Here is a 17,412-nt window from a genome sequence, read left to right on the forward strand (position 1 = left end):
GAATTTATATCGGTTAGAAGGGGGGCTGATATTGGAGCTGACTTGAACCAATTAGGTTTGACATGCCCACAAGGATAAGCATTTGTTATGCAATAAGTTCTCCAACATGCTAACCAACAAGGGAGGCTTAGAACAACTTTTAAAATTATATATATATATATATTCTTCAAGATAATGGACTTAGGCCAATTTAATTTACAATATTGACCTCCTTTTAGGGGCATCAAAGAAGTATTAAATCCATAACTTTGTGGGGCAAAAGGTGGCACTACACCCATCCATTTGGGGCATTAAGCTTCAAACTTGAATACCTCTCAACTAGGGGGTTCCAAAGTACGTGCCACCTATCAAACAAAATGGTGTGACCAGAGCTACCAACCTAGAGCGTTCCTATGTCCAATCCACTTTCTTTTGCATGTATATCATCAAACAAATGTTGGCCCATTCACCCTGTGACATCGATGAAAAATTAATCCAAAAATGGGATGACTATAAATGGCCTCTAAAAGTTCAATGAAATAATGGGTCAATGTTAAGATAAATACCACGACTCAACTGAATAATATTCGAAAAAGTGCACTGGGTTGAATTCCCTAACACTAGCAAGTAAATAAAGAGGAACCATCTAAAACATACAAGGAACATGAAACTTTCCACAAAAACTACAAATTATTCATTTCTACGTTCACAAAAGAACATAAAGTGCCTTTGACCTAAGTTTACAAAGGAGAACAATCAAAATTATTCCAATTTGATGATTAGATACCTTGAAAAACCAAGACTTTGAAGCCCCAAAGCCACCACAAATAACGAAACATGCGACCACAAAGCTAGTAGCCAAGCAAATCCAAGAACAATGCCAATTATACCACCATGTTTACATTGAACATAAACTATTTATTCATGAATGTGTGGAGAGGGAGATAGATACCAGTGATACGAGAAGTGTTGGAAAATTGAGAGGCTTCACGATTAGATTAGATTTTCCTTTCTTTGATAATTATTTGTGAAATTAGTTGGCTTAATGTTAATTTTTATTTTGAATATTTCATCAAACAATTACCATAAAATGAAAAAGAAGATCACATAAACAAAATAACACAAGATATAGGATCCAAGCCAGGGAAAAACCCCTTCAATGGGAAAACCTAAAAAAACTCTCTTCTTTTATAATCAGATAAAAAATGAGATATCCAAGACCTATAACCACAAAAAACTTCACCCTATAGATTCCAAGTCAAACCCTCCTTTATGCAAACTAAATCAATCATCAAGAGACCAACAACAAGGGATCCACCAAGGCATAATTTCCACAAATTCTAGCTCAAGAAGAAAACTTCTTCTTTCAAAATTCAACGCTCCACTTTTTCTCTGTCCCTCCTGTGATATTTCATATCACGATCCATCAAGTTTATGTGCCAAAATGAGCCCCATCTTTCGTCTATATATATTTTTCAGAGGGGTGCGAATAGACATGTCCATTGGGGTGAGCATGACTTGACAGGTAGGCCGAATTGGCACTGAGAGGGGTTTTTGACCCAAAATTACATATTTAAAAATTCTTTCTCCTTTTTGTTATAGGCCATTTGGTTGTATATGGTCAATAGGACTCCAACCAGATCAATCACCATTAGTGAACACCTTGTCATCATCCCTACACAAATCCCTAAGCATGACTATTCCAAATCCCTGAGTTTCTGGGTACAACTGTTTCATTTTAGTGCTTTTAAGGCCCAATGCAACCTGCCCCTTTAGGGACCTGCGTTTAGTAGCAGTTTTCTCAGTTCTGCACCAACATTGATCAACAACAAGTTGTCCCTTGCTGGGGGTCCGCTGATTCTAGAAATTCAGGAAAATTAAAAAGAATCCCGAAGCTTCCTCTTCTAGAAGCTTCTAGGAGTTACTTTAACCATTTACCTTAGATAAGAACTTCAAATCCTATCTGATCTTACCTTGGAGACTTTACCTCTTATCCCTTGAGACCATCCTCGCCTATTAAGTGGACCTTAAGCCTAGATTGGTAAATGGAGAAGAATTCCTAAACTACCATCCCTCTCATATAAATTTACTGCCATATACAACATCAATATTGGCTTTTGGAGACAAATCATACCCTCATGTTGTTGTGAATCTAAGAGAGTCCTCATCTTCATGCATTAGGGTGACATTGAAGAGTTATTTGTGATAAGGAAGGACAAGTCAACTTGGGGAGATATCTACAATATCAACTACTGTTATTGGTTATAAACTTTCTCCTATTCATATTAACAAAAAGAGTACATTGTTTTCCTATATGTGTTATGTTATGTTTACATTCATATATTTCAATGCCTTGTTGATCCATTGAATAGAGTAATTTGATAACTACATAGATGTCGTAGATCTTTGGCTTGTTTTGATTGTATGTGTAGGTTCTAATTATAGAATTTAGAGCTATGATTGGAGCTTAGAAGCCGAGAGGAGAGAATATTTTGCGATAGATTCCAAGTAAGCCTCTTCCCAATCTTCAATTTCTCTAAGGGAAACTTTATATTCTTTGCTTTTTATTGTTCTAGACCAGTCCACTAGGTCTAGGGAAGATACTTCTGTCCGCAATTGTAAATTCCACATAATAAATTGGCGACCATACTGGGGATCGATTCATTCCCTTAGTGGTTCCCTTATCCCTAGTACATGTTTCACCACTTAAACATACCTCCATTACCTCACTAAGTCTGAATTGACCCTAGGAAGGCCTTTCATTGAGCTTGACTTAATTTTTTGTGTCGAAACTTGGCCTTAACTTGATTAGTGCTCCCCCTAGTTTGGAGATAGAGCGTTGAAGCGATCCCCAACCTTCTCTGCACCTACACTGCAGAGCACTAGTTACCTTTTAGCATCTGCACTGACCCTTGTTTCATGCAAAAAATGTCATTTTTGTGATTTTCTCTCTAATTAAATTTGTTCCAGCTGGCCCTCTTTGTGTCCCTGAGTGTGTCTTGTTATCTTAGAAGTCATCATTTTGTTTTATTTTGGTTTTGAGTGATTTTGATAAGAATTTGTTTAGATTTTCCTTTGTTCTTGTCAATTAGGTCATTAGAAAATTGATTGCTTGATCATTGATTTCTTGAAATAATTGGTGTTTCAGTCATCATTCTAAATAATGTCTTTTATCAGTGATTAGGCAAGATATATTAGTTTTCATCTAAAAATTAAGTTAATTGAAAAGAATAATCTTATGCATCTTGCATTGCATTTAGGGTTTTGTGTGTGAATTCGAATTTGAATAATTACATTAGGGGAATTGAATTTAACAAACTTGTTTGTTTCATCTTGTATGTTGCATTTTCTTTGTTCTCTTCCCTCCCGTACATAGATTTTCATTGAAAGAAAAGTTTTATTTCATCATGCTAGATTGGATTGTTTAGGGATATTCAGTTGAAATTCATAGAGAGCCTTGAAAATTGAAACGTAATTCAAGATAAACTTTAAAATTTATTGAATCAATCTTAAGGAGCATTTGAAACATTAACACAAACATCTAGAGGTCTAGGCTATAGTTGTGTTCCGATGTCTATAAACATAGGAGTTGTTATTTTTTTCCAGTGTTACATTTCAGGGGTTATATCCCGTTCCATGTATGTAAATGTATCAGACCGTTTTCCATGTACCTCCAGGTATATTGGATGGCGCTCCACGCATGAAAAGTATATGGGAATGCTCTCATCATATTGTTACGCATTAGACAACACTAACACAGACTGCCCTTCCACATACCGTTGAGTATATTTTTGAAGTCCACCATAGGTTTCTATCCTCACCATAGGTAACTGAATCGACCACCTTGTATACTGTGATCACCGAACACAACATTCATGGAGATTGCCTGCCCGTACATAAATCCTTGGTTATCCAAGGTTGTATATTGTACTTCACATTTGCTTGGTAAACCTTTATGCCTAATTTACCCTCTTTGATTTTTGTGTGTGTGTGTGTGTGTGTTAATTGTTAAAATTTATTAATCCAACGTGGAACAACAACAACCTACACTCCGTCATTCGCGTAGAATGAAAAATAAGCTTCCTTTTCCACCTGAGGCAACCCCTGACTATCGTAAGAAGCACAAAAATACATATACTATCGAATCTAGTGCTTCAGGAGCTACTGCTTCTAGTCCTCCACCTAAAATAGATCCACCAGAATCATCTTTTCCTTTGAGTATTGAACATGACATTACTTCTCCATTCGCTAGTGAGTCTGACATAGTCGAAACAGAAGTACCTGAAATATCATTACCTAAGGTGATTGAACCTAACTATACTGAGTCAGAGACGACATAAACAGAGGTTATACAACCTGAGGCACCTAAGTTATCTGCCCCTATTACTTCAGGACCTTCCTCTTCTCTTCCTCTGTCTCACACCCAACCACAACCTATATATCTTGGACCTGATGGTGAACCATTTCCACTTGGTCTTGTGAGTATCGAAGAGATTCCACTAGAAGACCCTCAACCCTCCCCTCCTATTTGAGTAGGGGATCATTTTTATCAGGCCCATCCTTTTCCTTCTCCTCATACTACATCACGAGCTCCTTTGTCTAGTTCATTTCCTTTCAACTTACTTTTGAGTTTCTCGCAACAACCCTTTTTAAGGCAGTTAACCATGATTGAATATGTTATGGTTTCTTTGCCTATATCTACTACCATGACCGAGACAACCCATGTTGCAATGTCATCCATGTTTGTAACTTTTACAAAGACACATTTGTATGGTGGCCCATCTGTCCCACTTGGTTACCAATCTTTTTATGGTACCTTGTCTAGCACAACATCCAATCCATGGACCTCTCCCATGACATCTACATTTGGAATTCCATCTGGCACTTGCATAGTCTTCTCATTCTCCTGCATCTACTCCTACGGTTTAAAAACAGACTGGTCCTTTTATTACTAGGTATGGACACCTACAACAACCCAATCCACCTCCCATTAGTAACCCTCCACTTGAGGGGAAGTTTCCACCATATGACCCTTCCCTTTCTGCAGGGGGGAAATCGATTGCAAGGATATTTCCATTCCCTCAAGTTAGTGCTCATATGAGTCCTCCGTATTCAGGAATGAATATGAATGTTTAGCAACCTACCGCGCCCGTACAACCTCGTTTAGTTGTATCTTCATCTTTAATTTTTCAACCTGTTCTGCCTACATCTCAGATCCTTGTTCAACAACCAACATCTCAACCTATTCTGCCTACATCTCAGATCCTTGTTCAACAACCAACATCTCAACATGTTCAATCTCAAGTGAATTTAAGCTAACCTTTAGAGGATACATATTTAACTCAACCTATTCCAATGGTATCTGTTGCTTCTCAAGCCCTGTATACCCAACCTTTTCAAGGTAACCTACAATCACAATCGCTTGGCGAGGCCATTCCTCAAATGCAAGTGTCAGAATGTATATGGTAGGGCACATACACAACCTAACCAACCTTATGTTAGGATGATGCAAAATCCCATAGGGAAACAATATCAATCATATCAAGGTATACCTCAAATGTCTTATGCTCAACAAATCCAAAACCAACCTTTTCAACATCTGCAAGGTTATCTTGGAGCAAGGCAGCTTGGTTATGTGTACTCTGGTTATCAAATTCCTCCTTATCCCAAAACGCAGATACATGTTTCTCAAGCCATTCCATCTTACCTAGGATATCCTCCATCGGAACTCAACTGGCAGTTGCCATTTGTAGAAACTCTCGAATTGGTGGATTTGACTAGGCTCACCAACGATCCCATTGCTCATTCTACTTGGTGGCTGGTTATTCCCACAAACTTTCCTAGTGATATCCCTAAATTCAATGGAAATCTTGGAGAATACCCATCCACACATGTGATGGCTTATCATTTGTGGTGTTCTTCAAACTCCCTCAATGATGAATCTGTTAATTTGCATCTTTTCTAAAGTACACGCATTGATACGACAATGAAATGGTGTATTGAACTACCACGAGCTTCGTTCGATAATTTCAGCGCCTTGGCTACCACATTCCTAACACATTTCCAGTTACCCATGTGATATGAGACTGGAACATAACTTTTAATCGATTTCATACAAATTGATGCTACTCACATTTTGGATCATATTCATGAGCGGTGACGTTGTCGTCATTTGGTTAAGACTTTTGTTCCTAGCCAAATGTTAGTTGAATGGTTCATTAAGTCTCTATTGCCATCTATCACAGAGGACGTCGCCAAGGGCGGAGTTGTGACAAAAGAGCAAGTAATTGAGCATGCCCAATATTTGGATCTTATTTATAACCAATCTAGCATGCTTTATGATAAAATACCAAATGCTTTGTGGCCTTCCAATACTATTCCTCAATCTCCTAGGAAATAATCACATGTCATTAATGGCGTGATTGGTTCAACCAACTAGAAGTCGACGAGTAAACCATTTGGTTCAAATCTTACTGTGACTGCTCAAAGCCCTCCTTCCACCTCTTCTGTGGCTTCTATGTTTGAGATCAATGTCTTTCAATCATTCAAAGGTAAACCTCAACAACTAGGAAGTAAGAAGAAAGGTAAAGGTAAAAATAAGAAAGATAATCCTCCGCAGGATAAACAAATCAGTCATTCTTTTGAAGTGTTAGGGTCCTATATTTCATAGGATGACTTGATTGTAGCTATAATTTTGTATATGAGATGTTGTAAATAATCTTCCATTTTGCAAATTTATTTCCAAAGAAAAAGAAAAGAAAAAATAGAAAAGAAAAGAAAAGGGGATATAAAAAATATATACATGTGAAAAGAACAAAAAATCAAAATATGAAAAAAGAAGAAAAACAATGAAAATACCCCATAAAAAATATGGATGCAAGTGAGCAAGTCAAAGTGCCACTCAAAAATGAAAAATTGCATTAGAAGTACCTTAGAAAATTTTCAATAAAGTGTGCAGCTTGTTTAAATGCCACATTGAATTAGGAGAAGTAGATTAGTTAGTTTAATCACACTGTTTAAATGTGATTAGACTGGATTAAATAAAATTAGTTTAGGTTAGTGAATGAATCAGCCACACAGTTTAATCGTAGTTGAATTAGATTAGTAAAAATAAAATTAATTAACCACAGTGTTTAAACATGGTTGATTAAGGTTTAGTGTTAAGATCAATTGTTAAGTTAAATCACAATTTTAATTTATGAATAAATCTTGGATGCGACACGTTTTGTCATCACATAGAAAAGTGAGCACATGTCTTGAACGACCATGATCCACCCCGCCCGGATCAACGACGGGGGATGGTATTCGAGCCCCCCGAGCCCCTCCAATGTTTAATCACAAAGGCAGGGGGGTCCAAAAAGGTGGAATTGATGTGTGACATGGCGACTCATGAGTACTTCACACCCCCCGCCTATTCCCACTTGCCGCTCTGTCCTCCCTTTGAAAACTGTCATCCCACTTCCCCCTTGGCACGACTGTTGACCTTTGCTACTCCCATGCCACTAACCTCCCGCCATGTTGACTCCCCTGTCCCCACGATTTGCTCGTACATCATCCTTTTCCCTCCACTGCCTGTCCTCCACCTCACCCTTGCGGTCCATGCTACCCATCCACTTGATCTCCCATCCTTCTGTGTTATTCAATCGGAGGACTCTATTACCTTTTTGCCATGTCACACTGGAGGACCCCACATCCATTCCGCTAGAGCGACCTACTGTCATTGCTTCTAACCCAATATGATGATGCCATCTAACACTCCCACCACCACATCATTAGCAGAACGTTGCTCAACAAATTCTTTCCCGTTTCCCGAGACAATGGACCTGCTCCATTTAAATGGTTAAATAACAACGGTAAGTTCGTTTATACTATATAAACCCACTGAAAACCCGTTATGTTGCCTCTTTTCATTGTTTTAAGATAACAAGAATCAGACGCTCCAACGCACTCTCAACCAGTCACAATATGTTTCATCATTTAGTCAGTGACCCACGCCATTACCATGAATAGTTAGCATAACCAACTACTACAACCAAGTGCCTTTTTGCGCCCAAATACTAGTATTCACCTTTTCTTTCTCGGCTAATTCTGAATTCCATTGTCTTTTCCCTTCGATAATGGCACCTAAAATAAAATCTAAATCTTCTGATGACAACCCTATGTTGCTCCCTACCATAGACCTAGATCACCAACCATTAGTGGACCAACAATACAAGATTGTTGAAACCAATTGCGATTTTGATCTAAATGAGCTTCACAGTTGGTTGAAGCAAAAGTTTCTTGACCTTAGTCATGAATTGGGCCTATGGGAATCTTCCCTGCCCTAATTCATCTTCCCACAGACCTATCACTTTCCAGAATTCGAGTCCTCTTGCCAATTTCACTACATCCCCAACCAAAGGGCAATTGTGGCCCATAACGGTGACATCCTTTTCACCATCACTGCAGAGACCATTTCTCAGATGCTACAATTTCAAAATTTTGACTCGGTGAAGCCATTGTCAATAGATTCCCTCATGGAATTCTACAAAAAGTTGACCTTCCCACAAAGAGCCAAGATTTTTGAGATTTTTCTCCTAGAGGATGCCCAATTACCTAAGAAAAATCCCCCCTACTCATCCTCTATGTTCCCTGAGATAACTAAACAGGTAGTTGCAATTATTTCATGTATACTTGGCTATCAATCCAATCAGTGGGTTGATGAGGCCATTGTTGGTTTCCTATCAGTATTTACAACTAGTGAGAAACCCCCTATTTTCAATTACAATGAGTTCATTGTAGAGTCAATTCATGACCAACTCCTCAAGTTCTCTACTGAGGGGACTTTTAAGTATTCTTCAGTGTTGGTGTATTTATTTCTTTACCATCAAGTAGATAGGTTTTCATTCCCTTTGTAGAAATTAGATGATCAGAGTAATCCACAGTCTGTAATCCTTTGGACCTCCCTGGTGAGGAAAAATTCCACCGAGTACACCTTCTCTGATTATGTTGATCAATTCCTACATACAATTTTCAACTTACTAAACAGTGATGTAGAGCCTAGGATAGGACCAAAAATACAAAGAATTATGCATCTCAGTGAGAAGACTAAAACAGGGGATTGGTATTTATACCAAAATTATATAGAAATCAGAGTTTATGGGTGTGAGTTTCCACCCTACAGGCTTCCTAAGTTTGTTCCCATGAGAATATTCTCATTGGAATATATCAGGCAGATGGTACATATGGATGATTTACATTTTGTTGCAGCAAAGAAGAAGTCCCAGTTCAAGATCAAGTCACAAGTGAGACCGTTTATTTGTAACACTAGGGCAGAAGGTAAAGAGGTAGATTCACTAAAAAAAATGAACTTCAAATTGAGCTTTACCTGGTCATATGGCCCTTTTGGAATCATCTCCAAGCTGAGAGTGGAACAAAAAACCACTCCCTACACTCACACTCCAAGGCTAGAGATAGAGAAGTTCATGAATCAAAGTCAATGGGAGGAGAACACGGTATAGGAGGCAGAAGAAGAGGTCATATCTATAACAACCTCACATACTCCAGTACCTCAAGAGAAAAAAGACAAGAGACCAAGAGAGGAAGTTTCCCCTTCAGTGACAAAGATTGGAGTCAAATAATTTCTGATATACAAAAAGAAGCACAAGACTAGTTTTCAACCAGTTTTTCAGCAGGAGGATGAGGGGCAGGCCACCATATTCCTGACAAGCCATCATGCTTTTATAAGAGGAGAAGGTTCACAGGATCTCGAACTTCCTCAACTCCCCAAGATCGTCCAGATACAACTCGGACATCAGAATTGGTTCAGGACTAGGATGAACCAAATATCTTTGCAAAATATAGAGAAATTAAGAAGAAGAATGAGCAGCTCAAGGACTCCACATAAACCCAATTATGGAAGCAAACAACCTCTTCACATCACATGCTTCTTTCAACCTTTGATATAGAATAGGGGAAAATGCAAATTGCATTCCTTCAAGCACAAATTCCATTTATGAAGACTCCAGCTGATTACAAGAAATTTTTTTTCTTCTTCGATGTTGAGAAGATTCACCACATTGACCAAACAGACCTGCATAAACAAAATGGTTGTACTCTATCTTGACCAACACTACTATGACAACTTCCAAGTTGCAAGCCTCACTCAACAACATACAATCACAATTAAAACTTGAAAAGTTTTCATCTTTGGCTAAAGACCCCATGATTAAATCATTGGAGGACCTGGTAATTACACTGGGGTATGACCCCGAAGATGTAAAAGAAATAGAAGAGATTGTGAGGAGAAAAAATGTAGACATAGCAACATTGAGGAAACAACTCAAACTTTCCTCCACTAAGGATCCCAAAGCTAAGGAAGTTGGGGAGCTTGAGAAAGATAAAGAAAATATGTTCAAGATAATAAACAAAGCAGCCAGATTAAGGATATGGAAGTGGAGATGGAAAAATTGCTCAATGAAAAGGAGCAGTCATCACAACTAGCTAGTGTGCCTCTAAAAGCAATCCCTATCTCAGTATCAATAACCGCAGGAGCATCTTCATCGACCGCAACACCAACACAGAGTAAAGATTCTCCAAATGAGTTAGTTAAAGCCATGGAAGACTTGTCCCTTCAAGGGCATGAAATTGAAAAGTTAAAGGCTCAACTCAAAACTATGAAGGATCATAAACTACAAATAAACAATAATTATGTAGCAGAGTTGCAGAAAACTCACAGGCTCACTTTAAAGATTGAACTGTTAGAAAGTGAGTCAGCCATGGCCCAGACTTTGGCACAAGGAAAGGAGACCAGATGGATAGAGATTAATGAGGCCATAAATGAAAGATGGATCTCAATTCAAATTATATTTGAACATTAAGAGTTGATTAGGAAACCAAAAGGAGTTGTAGAGATAAAGGCAGATTTGGGACAAAAGCTTGGAGAAGCTACATCACTAATAAGGATTTTAAATTCAAAAACCAAGGAGGAGATAGAAGAATTAGAAGTTGCAGATAGAACATAAACAATTTAGAGGTGAGAAGGGTCTTGACTAAGAGGAACTTGATGCCGCAATTAGAAAACAAATGTCGCAACATGGAGTCTAGTGTCCAAAAATTTCATAGAAAGTTTAATGCACTTAATCTAAAAGGTTTGCCCGGATTGATAGGAAACAGAGACCAGCTGATCAGTTTAAAGGACTACTACCATAATCTATAAACTATTGCCCGAGATAAATCAAAGTTTGCAAGCATCAAAGGAAGCATCACATGGAAGGCTTTTCTAGAGGTTATCGAGTTCGACTTGTTCATCAAGCACAAGAACAAGCAACTGTTTCTCACCAAGCCTACATTTCAAAAGTATACTGAGGTAGATAAGACTTACGAGAAGTTAATAAAGTTTTCTATCCCAATTGAAGAGTGTTGTGATAAATTATGTGAACTGCTAGAGTAACACAAATTCACCTTGAACAACAAGACAACACGACAACACTTCTTCAGGCCCAATCATCAACAACAACCCTCGAGGATAGTGCCAACAACCACAACAGTTTCATATCTCCTATAATTTTGTTCTATTAAAAAAAAACTTTGAGATATTTTGTAATAAATCTTCATATTTTATGTCAAGATATTTAGATAGAATTTGTATAAATACTTCAGAATTCAAAGTATTGATGTTGGGACTCGTACTGAGAAAGACTACCATTCATTGTAAAGCTGTTTATTGAGCTCAAGTGGCCATTTGCAATAATACAAGAAAGTTGTTACATGATTCAAGTGTCATAGCTGCGTGGTGAAGTTATTCTTGCTGTAATATTGTCTTTTCTCTATTTTCACATGTCTTTCATTTCTTTATTGTTTTTAAGAAGATTAAGTACATATTTTGTTTCAACACACTCTGTTATGGTTTAAAGCAATAATCAATGTTTTCAACGGAAGTTTAAATATAGAATTCAGGTAGCAATTCTCTACATTTAAAGTGATTCTTAATCTTTTCTTCCTTCTCCATTTCATAAACTACAAAGATCGAGTATCATGTCTATCTTGCCCTGTTACAATTAAGCTTGATATTTCTACAAATTGATCACTCTAAGCCCCTTTGAATCCATTTCCCAATGGCTTTCCTTGTTGTTCCAACCAAACCATTTTAAAAATCAAACCTTGAACTTTCACATCTAGCCTAAACAAAGCAAACAGAGTTAAATCTGACAGAGAGATATCTCTCTGAGTTTAGAAGGGCTAGCTTCTAAACTTAAAAGTGGTTTTGTGGTTACCTTAGCAATTTATTTTACATCCTTAAGAAATTAAGGAGTGCTAACATCCTGGAAACCATTATGGGGACTCAAACAAATCAATTGTATTAATTTTTCCCTAGTAGATTTTTGTTTCAGTACTTAAAGTTATTTCTAGCTTTTGCGGCTTGGAAATAGATTTTGATTTAAGGTTGTATTCCACTTTAAAATATGCATATATCTGGTCTGTGAATACCTAATAGTAGATCTAGCTCCTAAAAGAGTTTATACTAGACCTAAACCATATCCAAATCCATCGAAAATTGTAGATAATCCAGAAAAATTCTTAGAAAGAAAAGTTTAGCTGAGAGTTGGGAAAGTAATAATCCTCTCCCTAGGGTTAATTCTCTACGTAAAGACTTTGAAACAGTGTAAGACATAGAATTTGATTTACCATTTGAACATAGTCTCTTCCAAACTATATCTGACAGTTTTGTAGCTGAAACTGTTTTTGATGAAAACATATTAAAACCCTACATTTCAAAGCATAAAACCATGAAATCAAACTCTGAGGATGATGTCATCAAACAATTTAACAAACTTGAAGTGTTGGTGTCTGAATTAGTTCAAGATGTACAAAAATATCTTGAATCACCTAAATACTTACAATCTTCTTCTATTGCTTGATCCCCAACCCCTCCATTAATTCCACTTAGTTTTTCTATCCCATTTGAAATTCCAGTTGTTCGTACTACTCCTTTACAAATTCCTACTGTTTCTTCACCTCTAGAGTTTCTTGTTGTTTCTATTCCTTCATAAATTCCTTCTATTCCTACTTCACCTATAATAATCACCCCCATTTTCACTACACCCATTTATCTTCAATCACTACCACTTCTACATCATCACAACAAAGTGTAATTATACCCCCTTTCATACCTTCCATATCTATAGCTATTGTAATCCCATCTACATCTCAGACACCAATCATAGCAACTCGATATGCCCCATTGGTCCTACTTCCACAACTCAATGCAATACCTCAAGATTACCGGAGTAGGATTCCTCAATTTGATAGCACTGGGCCCATAACTGCTCAGAAACATATTGATAAATGAATGACTACTTAGACCTCCAATTGATAGATGATGCTGATGTGAAAATGAGATTGTTTGCTCAAAGTCTCACTAGTGAGGTTAAAAATTGTTTTAAAGGGTTACCAACCAACTCTATCCCGAACCTTGCTCAATTTCATGAGACCTTCCTCAGAAGATGGGAAGTGAAAAAGAACCCTCTACAAATTTTAGCAGAGTATGAAAGTATCAAAATAGCTCGAGGTGAATCAGTCCAAGACTATGGTATCATATTTAACAATTTCTATAACTCTATGCCTACAAAAATACAACCTCCTGTGGGGCTAGCCCTGATTAAATTACTAGATGGTTTTGACCTTGATATGTCTTAGAAATTAAGAGAAAGGAACCTTGCAACCCTTGAGGAAATGTAGAGAAAAGTAGTTAGTGTTGAAGCCAATTTGTTGGCGAAGAGAGCTAGAATGAAAGTTGAAAGGAGAGTTACTATAAAAGAGGAACACGCTTCTTCTTCCTTTGATGTTAAGTTGGACACTTTAGTAAGAAAAATGGAAAAAACGATGGAGATAATTTCTATAACTGATAGAACCCCTCCAAGGGAAAACCAAGGTGGGTCCCAAATTAGAAATCCATATTTCATGAAAAACCAGCCTCAGATTAAACAAAGAGAGCAGAGAGGCCAAAATGATCAACAACAAACTAGACCTCCATTTCAAGAAAACTATGCAAATGAGGAATCCGACATACTTGAAGATCCCGAGGAAAATCAAATAAATTTGTTTGAGGAAGACGAAGTTGACCACATTTTCCTGACTAAGGAAGAGCAAGACATTTTCCTACTTTCACAACCAGAAACCATTCCATTAGACTCTGAAGAATACAAACAAGGATATTAGAATGCAATTATGGAAGTACATAGACAATATAACTTGAGGAGTAAAAAGAATCCTGACACTCCTCCCAAAAAGACTCTTAAAACTCCTCCCAAAAGGACCCAAAATGATACCCCTTCTACTAGTCAGCCTAAAGATGATTCTCAGAAATAAACTTCTAAGAAACAGGATGCAACTGCTAAAGAAATAGAAAAACCTCCTACATCTTTTAGCATTGAAAACAAATTGGCTAAAATAAAAATTTACATTCCCCTCACTGAATTAATAAAAAAAAATGCATACAGATCACAAGTCATAAAAGATTTAAAGACAGGGGAAGGAACTAACACGGTCAATTTGGCTGATGACCGACCTGAGTTATTGTTTGGGCTCGAGGTCGAAGGAAAATTTCAGGATGGTATTGTACCCCCTTTCTACATTAGCTTGAACATTCATGATAAAATTCTACACAATTCTATGCCCTATTCTGGAGCCTCACATAATCTAATGCCTAGAGCTATTATGGAGAAACTAGGCTTAGACATAACCAACCCTACAAAGATTTGTACTCATTTGATTCAAGTAAAGGGAGATGCTTAGGATTAATTAAATATTTGTGTGTTACTCTTGTCCAAATACCAGTAAAGAGCTTGGTAATGGACATTGTAGTAGCATACATACCTCCTAAGTATCGAATGTTTCTCTTTAGATCCCGGGGAGCAAAATTAAAAGGTACTTTACAAATGGATATGACTTATGCTACAATTCTAGTGTTTGGTCAACCAAGAAGATCATACAGGGAAACACTAATGGAGTACATGGTTAGTAGTCAAGGCAAACTCAACAATTACCCCCTGTATTCAATACATTCAAACATGGATTCGTTTATCTTATACAATAATGAATGTGTAGAAAATGAAGTTTCACCCTTAGAAGCTGAAATCAGTAATATAGAGGGAATAAAATTGGATACTGAATAAAAAGATGTAAAGGGAGATCCTCTTTGGAATATTAATTTCGACGGGGCTGTAAGGATGGAGCAGGGGCAGGTGTTTTCATTGTAAACTCATCCACAAATATGGCAAGGGGACATGGTTACAAACTTAATTTTCAGTGCACTAATAAAATCACTGAATATGAGGCATTGATCTTAGGGTTGCAAATTTTAAAGATATTAAGAGCAAAACAAATGTCTGTGAATAGGGATTCCGAGCTAATAATCAATGAAATTAAGGGTGAATATGCTGCTAAACACCCTAGACTAAGAGCCTATAGAAATATAGTTTTAGATTTTTTGCAATGCTTTTCTGAATATGATTTGTCTGTTATTCCTAGAGGCCAAAATATTTTAGCTTATGCTTTGGTTTTTTCAACCAACACTTGCAAAATGCCTTTTAATCCCAATAGGAAATATTTGGTGGAAGTAAAACACAGGCCAACCGTTCTTTATAATGTTAGATATTGGTAGGTTTTTGGTAATGATAAACAAATAGAGAAATTTTTACAAATGAAAGATGAATTTGAGTCTGTAAATATTGGTATTGAAAATGATATATATGAAAATGAAGAGGAAATAGTGGCTAATGAAATTGATGTTAATCAAGAAGAACTTGAATTTCTGCAATTAAAGGACAACATGTTACCAAGAGGATTGGTACCATTGGAAGATATTTTTGACTTTGATGATGTAGCCAAGAAGCCAAAAATAGAACCAGTAGGAGTTGAGGTAGAGGACTGTAACATAGGAACTACAGAAAACCCCAAAATTGTTAGACTATAAAATCCTTACCTCCTAAAGGAAAAACAAAAATATATTGAACTTTTTAAATAATTCTCTGATGTGTTTGCCTCGAGCTATGAAGACTTAAAATCTTATGATACAAGCCATTCAACACACCATTCCCAACAGGGAAGATCAAAAGCCTTTTAAACAAAAGTTGAGGAGAATAACCTAGTTTTACTGCCTTTGATAGAAAAGGGAGTCAAGAAACTTTTCGATGAAAAGATCATTGTACCCCTTAGATTTTCGAAATGGGTCTCAAATATAGTACCTAATAGGAAGAAAATAGGTGAAATTAGGCTTTGTATAGATTTTAGAAATCTTAACAAGGTTTCTCTCAAAGATAACTATCCCTTGCCCAAAATGGAGCACATCCTACAAAAGGTAGTTGGCTCCAGCAGAATCTCATTGCTGGATGGTTTCTCAAGATACAACCAGGTCCTGGTTCATCCTGATGATCAACACAAAACAAAATTTACTACACCGTAGGGGACTTTTCTGTGGGTAAAAATGCCTTTTGGCCTTATGAATGTTGGGGCCACTTTCCAAAGAGTAATGGACATAGCATTTGCTGATGAAATTGACAGGTTCATTGTGATTTACCTAGATGATATAACTGTGTTTTCAGAGACATGAAGAACACTTTCTCCATTTAAGAAGAGTTTTTGAAAGTGCAGAAAATATGGTATCTCCTTAAAACCTAAGAAAACTCTTTTTGGTTTAGAGGAGGGAAAAATTCTAGGTCATATCCTTTCTAAAGAAGGTATTATAATTAATCCTAACAGAGTCGAGGCCATACTGAAAATTGACCCTCCCAGAAACAAGAAAGAATTTCAATCCTTCATTGGTAAGATATTTTTTCTTCGAAGATTTATTCCTAACTTGGATGAAATCTTAAGATCCATTACAAATATGTTAAAGAAAGACATGAAAATAAAATGGAATACAGAAGCCAAGAAATCCTTTAGTGAAGTAAAGTTAGCTTTAACTACTGCTCCTGTTTTGATAAGCCCTGACTTTACAAAGGATTTTATCATTTTTTCTTTTGCATTTGAGCATACTATTGCAACTGTTTTATTGCAGAAAAATAGTAAAGGCCATGAACAACCCATGGCATTTTTCAACAGAGCTCTGAGGGATGCATCTCTGAAGTACAACATTATGGAGAAACAAGCCTTTGCTTTGGTAAAGGCATTATAATGTTTTAGAGTATGCATCCTACATAATCATATGATTGCATTTGTCCCAAGTGTTGTGGTAAAAGATATTCTCACACATATTGACCCATATGGCAGAAGAGGGAAATGGATTGTTGTAATCCTAGAGTATGACATTGAAATAAAACCAACAAAGCTCATCAACGGTTAGGGATTGGCAAAACTAATGGCTGAATCCAATTTTCATGCACTGGATATCAATTATTTCGCTGCACTGGATGAACATGAAGAGTTGGTGATTCCACAGGTATTAGATTCATT

Source organism: Pinus tabuliformis, chromosome 2_2 (genome assembly GCF_031772625.1).
Source record: "Pinus tabuliformis cultivar Carrire ecotype Pingquan chromosome 2_2, CPIR1, whole genome shotgun sequence".
Lineage (NCBI taxonomy): Eukaryota > Viridiplantae > Streptophyta > Pinopsida > Pinales > Pinaceae > Pinus > Pinus tabuliformis.